The 7,757-nt window shown below is 31.0% G+C and overlaps 1 protein-coding gene across 1 annotated transcript in view; it reads left to right on the top strand.

Moving 5' to 3' along the window:
- LRRC7 (leucine rich repeat containing 7) overlaps positions 1–7,757 on the top strand; it is a 294,420-nt gene that overhangs the window by 24,413 nt on the left and 262,250 nt on the right. The gene's annotated exons all lie outside the window — the stretch shown is intronic.

Here is a 7,757-nt window from a genome sequence, read left to right as displayed (position 1 = left end):
TGATAAACATATAAAGAAAAATGAGGGAATTTTATTAATTCCAGAAATTATTTGCTTCTTAATGGGTTGGTTAGGACAGTAGGACATGATTGAGAAGGACATAAAGCAGCTTTCTTAAGCTGGACTGAAGAATATGAGGCTTTGTTTTATTATCAAATTTTAGAAGAACATACATATTATATACATTCTTGTGTTTGTATATATTTCACCATAAAAATGTAAAAAGACAAAAGCAATCATAAGATACATGCAATGACACACAAAAGACTTGGTTCCTCTTGCTTGAAGAGCTCCCAGTCTGATGCTTTTTTCAGAATCTCTATCTTTCCTACTTTCTATACTATTGCAAGGGATTCTTTATTGTTTCTTTCTTCTACATTCTGTTACTTTTTTTTTTTGTCTTCTTAAGCTGCATGCTTAATACATTCATTTTCACCCCTTTATTTTTTCTAATGTAAGTATTTCAGGCTACAATTTACTTCCAATTACTCTAGTTATATCTTGCTATTTTTAACATGTAATATTTTATCACTTGCTTGTACTTCTTAATTCCTAATATGACAATTTCTCTGACCCATGAGTTATTAAAGTTTATATATATACATATATACACAAATACATAAAATGCTTTTAAAGTTATCTTTTCGTTAATAATTTATAACTTAATTGCATTATGGTCCAATAATTTGGTCTTTTATTAGTAACTTTTTGAAGCTTGTTGAGACTTTCTTTATGTCTAGTATATGGTTAATTGCAAATTTTTTATATGTGCCTTAAAACATACTCTATAGTGGTTGAGTTCAGTGTCCTGTGTGCGTCCACTAGGACAAGCTCATGGCCATCAATTCTTTTATAGCTTTTCTTCTATTTTTGTCTGCTTTTAATCATTTATTAAGATATATGTGCTAAAATGCCCCATTATGATAGTAGGTTTGTAATATGTAGACAAGCCAAATTTTCTTTAAATATTTTAAAGCTATGATACTAGGTGCATACACGTTTAGAATTATATATTCCTGGTGAGTTGAAGTGTTTATTAACATGCCACTCTCTCTAGTAATGCATTTTGCTTAAAATCAGTATTGCTGCATAAACTTTATTTTAGTTAACTTTGCCAGTTTTATCATTTTTCCCTCAAGTTTTAGGTTTGTCATTGGTAATAGCATATAGTTTATTTTTAATTTTAATCCACTCTGATAGTTCTTATTTTTTAATTGAAGAGATTAATCCATATTTATTGATGGCAACTATTAGTATATTTGCATTAATTTATTCCACTCTGTTCATTTTTATCTGTCTTGTATCTCCTAATTATTAGCTTGTTTTCCATTATATTTATTAAAGATCTTTTTTTCTCTTTATCTCATTTTTTGTATTTTGCCTCTGTCCATTAGGAAATTATATACCTTTTTTCTATTTCTTTAGTTATTACCCTAGAAATTTTAACATGCACATTTAATATTAAAGTTAATCAGTATCTTTACCCTCCTCCTAAACAATACAAAAATCTGACCACGTGTTTAATCTTGTTATTTTTTTCTGATATATATGCCTTTGTTGTTCACAGTTTTAGTTTTGCATTGATTTTCCCCAGCTTTATTGAGATATCATTGACATTTAATATATGTAAGTTTAAGATGTACAGTATGATGATTAGGTTATTTGTATATATTGCAAAATAATTACCACAATAGGTAATTAGGTACTATTAAAGTACCACATATCCAAACCCCCACAAGTGTGATTCGTGTGTGTTAACATTTAAGATCTACTTTCTAAAAAACTTTCAAGAAATAATACAGTGTTGATAATATAGTCATCCTGCTGTGCGTGAGCTTCTCCAGATCTTATTTATTTATGGCTGAAAATGAGTACCCTTTAACAAAAATCTTCCCATTTCCCTCACCCCCCAGCCACTGACAATCAATGTTCTACTCTCTACTTCTGCGAGTTTGATGTTTTTAGATCTTGCAAGTGAGACTATATAGCATTTGTCTTTCACTGTCTCACATCTTTCACTTAGCATAATGCCCTCAAGGTCCATCATGTTGTCACAAAAAGCAGGATTTCTTTCTTTTTTATAGCCAAATAACATTGCATTTTATATGTATATCATATCTTCTTTATCCATTCATCTGTTGATAGACACAGGTTTTTTTCCATTTCTTGGCTATCATGAATAATGCTGCAATGAACATGGAAGTGCAGATATCATGAGATAGTGTTTTTATTTCCTTGGGATATATACCCAGAAGTGGGGTTCTGGATCATACGGTAATTCTATTTTTAACTTTTTGGGAAACTTCCATACTGTTTTTCATAATGGCTGTACCAATTTACATTTTCTCCAACAGTGCACAAAGGTTCCCTTTTCTCCACAGCCCTGCTAAAACTTTTTCTGATAGTAGCCATTCTAATTGATGTGGGGTTATATCTCATTGTGGTTTTGATTTGCATTTCTCAAATGATTTGTGATGCCAGGCATCTTTTCATGTACCTGTTGCCCATTTGTATGTCTTCTTTGGGAAGGTGACTATTCAAATCTTTTGCCTGTTTTTAAATCAGTTTGTTTTATTTTTTGGTTTTGTTTATTCACTGGTGATTTATATGAGTTTCTTGTATATTTTGCATATTAACTCCTTAGCAGATAAATAGTTTACAAATATTTTCTCCCATTCAAAAGATTGCACTTTTATTTTACTGATTCTTTCTTTTGCTGTGCACAAATTTTTTAGTTTTATACATTCCCATTTGCTTACTTTTGTTTTTATGGTTTGTGCATTTGGTGTCATATCTAAATAATCTTTGCCAAGATCAACATCAAAGAGCTTTTTTCCTGCTTTCTTCTAGTAATGCTACAGTTTCAGGTCTTACATTTAAGTATTTAATCCATTTTGAGTTAATTTTTTTGAATGCTATAAGATAGGGTCCAATTTTATTCTTCTGCATGTAGTTATCCAGTCTTTGCAAACCATTTATCGAAGAGACTATCCTATCCCTCATTGCATTTTTTTTGGCTCCCTTGTCAAATATTACTTGACAGTATATGAGTTGGTTTATTTCGGGACACTCAATTCTGTTCCATTGATCTACCTCAATTGTTATGCAATTTCCATACTGATTTAACCTACATTGATTTTTTAATCTCATAGTTAGACATTTTATCATTTTATACAATGTTTGTTTAGATTTAATCAGATGTTTTCCTTTTTAAAAAAAATAAATTTTATTGCTATTCCTTCTTGCAGCTCAGACCTCTCTACAAAGTTCATTTGCCTTCTTCCTGAAAGATATCTTTTGACAGCTGCTTTAGTGAATGTCTCTTGGTGGTGAACTTAGTTTGTCTGAAAATATAGCCATTTCACCCTTTTCTTAGAAAAAAAAAGCTGTAAAAATTATATTACTCTCAGTATTTTAGCAATAATATCTAATGAATTATTGCTTCAATTGTTAAGTTTTCTGCCTTTCTCATTCTGTCTTTTGAAAATAATCTTCCTTCTCTCTGGCAATTTTTAAGATCTACTATCTCTGATACTCTGCAATCTTGTATAAGTCTAGATGTAGGTTCCTTTTCATCTATCTTATTTAGAATTTGTTAAACTTCCTCAATCTGAAAATGGATGTTTCAACAACCCTGGAATTCCTAAGCCACCTATTCTCTTCTATACAAACTTTTCTTAGAATTTCAAAACAATCTTCTTTTTCTCTTTCATATGACTTAACCAGTCTTTTCTATGTTCTGACTCCTTTTATGCTACATTCGGCTAATTTCTTCTTACCATTTCATTTCCTATTATTTTTCTCCAGCAATGTTTAATCTTCTGATCTACTGAGCTCTCTTTGATAATCTCTTGTTTTATCATCATGATTTCAAATTCTATATATATTTTTATTTTGTTTTCTGTAATTCTAATATCTGTATCATCCACAGGCAAGATTACTTGTTCTTTTGCATCTAATTTAGGTCAATTATTTAATCACATATTTAGTGATTTTTTTTTTTTTGATGACTTCATGTTTATTGGAACTTTATTTGTGAGACTCATTGAGGCCTGCATTTAAAGTTTATTCTTTCAGAGGAGATTTGTGTTTACTTCTACCAGGTACTTGGGGGCAATACTAACACTGAACCACCTATAATTTGGATTGAGTTTCAGGGAGCCTTATAGATACTGTTCATTCCAGTCCCTAACTCAAGGAAAGTTAGATTTTTGGTTGGCAATCCCTAGAAGATTAATTTTATCTTTCTTTCTGTCTTTTTCTTTTTTCTTTTTCTTTCCTTTTTTCTTTTTTTCTTTCTCCTTTCCTTCCCTTCCTTCCTCATTTCTTTCTTCCTTCTATCCTTTATTTCTTTCCTCTTTACTTTTCTTGTTTCTTTCTTCTCTCTCTTATCTCTATCTCTGTCTTTTCTTTTTCATTCTTCTTTCTTCTTTTCTTCCTTCCTTTCTTTTTCTTTTTTCTACCCCTCCCTTTGTCTTTCTTCCTTTTTTCTTTTCTTCTTACTTCACACAGAGTCAAAACTTAGAAAGGCATGTATTCCCCATTGATTCCCTTTGCAGCACTCAGTTTGTTCATGTAGACACCAGCTCTATATGGAGTGGTCTCTAAGGAAATCTCCCACTCTATTCAGACCCCATGCAGTCTTCTATCCTTCCACTTGCAAATAAATAAATAGATAGATAGATAGATAGATAGATAGATAGATAGATAGATAGATAAATAAATAAAATTAAAAAATAAAAGACTTCAGCCGCCAGGGACCAAGAGATATCACCAGAGCAAAAGCTAAATACAGACCTATTTAACTATATTTGTTAGTATTATCTCATAATTCTGGAACTTGAGGAATTCCTGTACTTTACAGTTATCCATTAATGGATTGTGTGTGTGTGTGTGTGTGTGTGTGTGTGTGTAGTTTTGTTGCACATAAAGATTTTTCTTTTAATATTTAGTTCACTATACTGCTGAAAACAGAAATTGACAATATCTTTTCATGTCTTTATCTTCAGTACTAAACATAGACCATAGCTTATAATGGGAATTCAGTAAATTTATTTTAAATGTATGTAGATGTTGTAGACTCAGAGCATTCACTCCAAGATCCAAGTCTCCTCATACTAGCAAGCGAATATCTGAAGCTAGTTTGAGTTACACATTTTTTCAGTTGAGATATCATTAGATGCTCCAAGAAAGGTGTAACATTATCCCTTGTTGGCTTCATCTGCTTACTTCTGCTGGTTCTTGGATGATCGCTTTTTTCATCATCTGTTCTAGGAATACTTCCATGAGTCAACCCCACCACCATCAACATAATCTAGTGCAGATATCCTTCCTACCTGAGTCTTTTTATCACACCTGATATTTATCTTGGCATAATTTTCTTCACATTGTATTTAATTTGTTGTTTAAATATTAAGTTGTAAACAATCTGAGCTTAGTTGCTATGTCTTATTCATTCTGTGCCCTTTGCACTTGGCATAGCATCTAGTTTGTAGCAGATATCAATTAATGCTTTTCCATGAATGAATAAATACCTTTCGGAATATATATTTTAGCTCAAATATGTTTTTATTTTTAACCCTCAGGCCTTTCTCTTTTGTGTCAGCTCTCTTAGAAATCACCTAACAATTACTTTTTTGAGTCAGTAATTTAAATTTCATACTCTTCTCAAACCAATTTCCGTCAGAGTTAAATTGCTTTTATTAGCCCAAGAAAAAGAACACTTTAGTACACAAATATTTTAAGATACAAAATGATTTTATTGTTTTTGAAATGGAAAATATCATTAGCAAATGAAAGGCAGGAAAACAATTAACAGTCTTACTCTAATTAGCTATTAATTATATTTGCTATTTTATACTATATTGAAGAATTACAGCTACTGCATAATTATCCTTCACTTCATTTTCATTCAAAACTTGAGTCTTGAAAGAATCATTAAAATGTCTTTTTAATTTCTTTCCAATTTATAAACATCATGACTCATATTCAAAAGTTCACTGCTTTGTTTATGAAATTAGATACCACTGAGATTGTTTATCACTCTGAAACTTCCAACCTAGTAAAGAACCATTTTCAGCTGGAACTTAGCACTCTCCTCATTTTCCCTTTACTTATCTAAGTTTATGTTAAATATATTTATTCAGCATACACTATGTACAAGACACTGTGCTAGTGACTTTGGTATATACAAAGATGAAACAGGTTGATACCAAGATGAATTAGATATGATGCCTACATTCAAAGACCCTGTCATCTAGAAAAGTAAGAAATAGACTAATTATATAGGTGTGCGTCTGTATTTATATATATAAATCTTAATAATGCCTAACAGTTATCAGCTCTTACTATGTGCCAATCACAGTTTTATATGTTCACAAGTAATTCATTTCATCAAATTAAAGCTATTGATTATAAGACACACCATTATTGTAGTAGCGCTAAAGAAGAAACACTCCTTAAAAATTATAACTTACTTTTGCTTGTAAGATGATCAAGATGTTAGTATGTGAAAAAATGCAGGACTTAGAATTGATGAAATTTAATGTTCTCAACAGCCTTTCAAGTTAAGTGATGTTATTGTTCCTGTTTTACAAATGAAGAAATTGATAAGGTTCAGAGATGTTAGGCAACTAGCCCAAGACCATGCAGCTAGTAAATAGATGAGAGGGAATTGAACCCACATCACTCTGATTTCAAATGCTATGCTCTTAGCCTCTATAATGGAGAGGTCTTGAATTCTCTATGTAATAGGATGTTCAAGAGTTTCTATATCTTTCATTTCTGATATGGCTTCATTTAAAGTTAGAGAAGAATATAGGAACCTCTTTTAATTCTTGAGAGAAATTGAAAATTTAGTTGAAATGATGAGACTTCTATTTCAAAATAAACCTCTGTTTTGAAAATTATTTGTCTAAATTTATCATAAAATGGTTATAGTAATCACAAATTGTATATCCCCAGTCATGAGGCAATTATTTTTAATCTATGAATTTATAACTAACTACATTGCATACAAATGTAATGATCTATACAGGATGATTGGACAAAAATTTAAATTAACTTTTACCCTGAGTATAGATATCTGTTTTTCTATTTTTTAAGGGAAAATTTGTAGTTAGTAACAACTACCCATCAAAGTTTTCTTTTTCAGCTTTCATTTAAAAAGTAGTAATATTTCTAATAGCATGTTGAAGTTCTTGCCATACATGAAGAATTTCAAATAAGCTTTGTAAAGATTATTTGTAAGAACAAGCAGTTAACATAGTTAAGTGTACTCTGGGCCAGTTGCATAGTCATCAGAGACTTCATCTGTGGAAATTTAGCAAAACAGAATTAGAAATGTCAAACAGAAGAGATCTAATTAAGATAATTCTTCTAGGAAAGAATAAAAATTCTGTCTCAGCTATTCATATCTTGAATAGTCAAGATAAGATGGACATAGCTAAAATATCTTATTATTTCCCAAAATATGGTACTGGAAACACCTACATCAAAATAACCAGATCACCAGAGTGCTGGTTAAAAATACAGATTTTGACCTGCAGCCCAGACCCACTATATCAGTCTTTCTTTGAAGAGAGCTTAAGAATCCACATTTTAAACAATCACCTCTACTCATCAGTGATCATATGCATGCTGGTTTTGAGAACCATTGCTTTAACACTCGACCCCTCCCCACCTAGTGTGTTGGACCCATGGCAGATATGAGCTAATTATTAATGATTTTTTTTCACCAAACTTCAAAGGTTAACATT

Source organism: Pteropus vampyrus, unplaced genomic scaffold (assembly GCF_000151845.1).
Source record: "Pteropus vampyrus isolate Shadow unplaced genomic scaffold, Pvam_2.0 Scaffold115, whole genome shotgun sequence".
In the NCBI taxonomy this organism is placed as follows: domain Eukaryota; kingdom Metazoa; phylum Chordata; class Mammalia; order Chiroptera; family Pteropodidae; genus Pteropus; species Pteropus vampyrus.
This window is presented reverse-complemented; position numbering and strand designations above follow the sequence as displayed.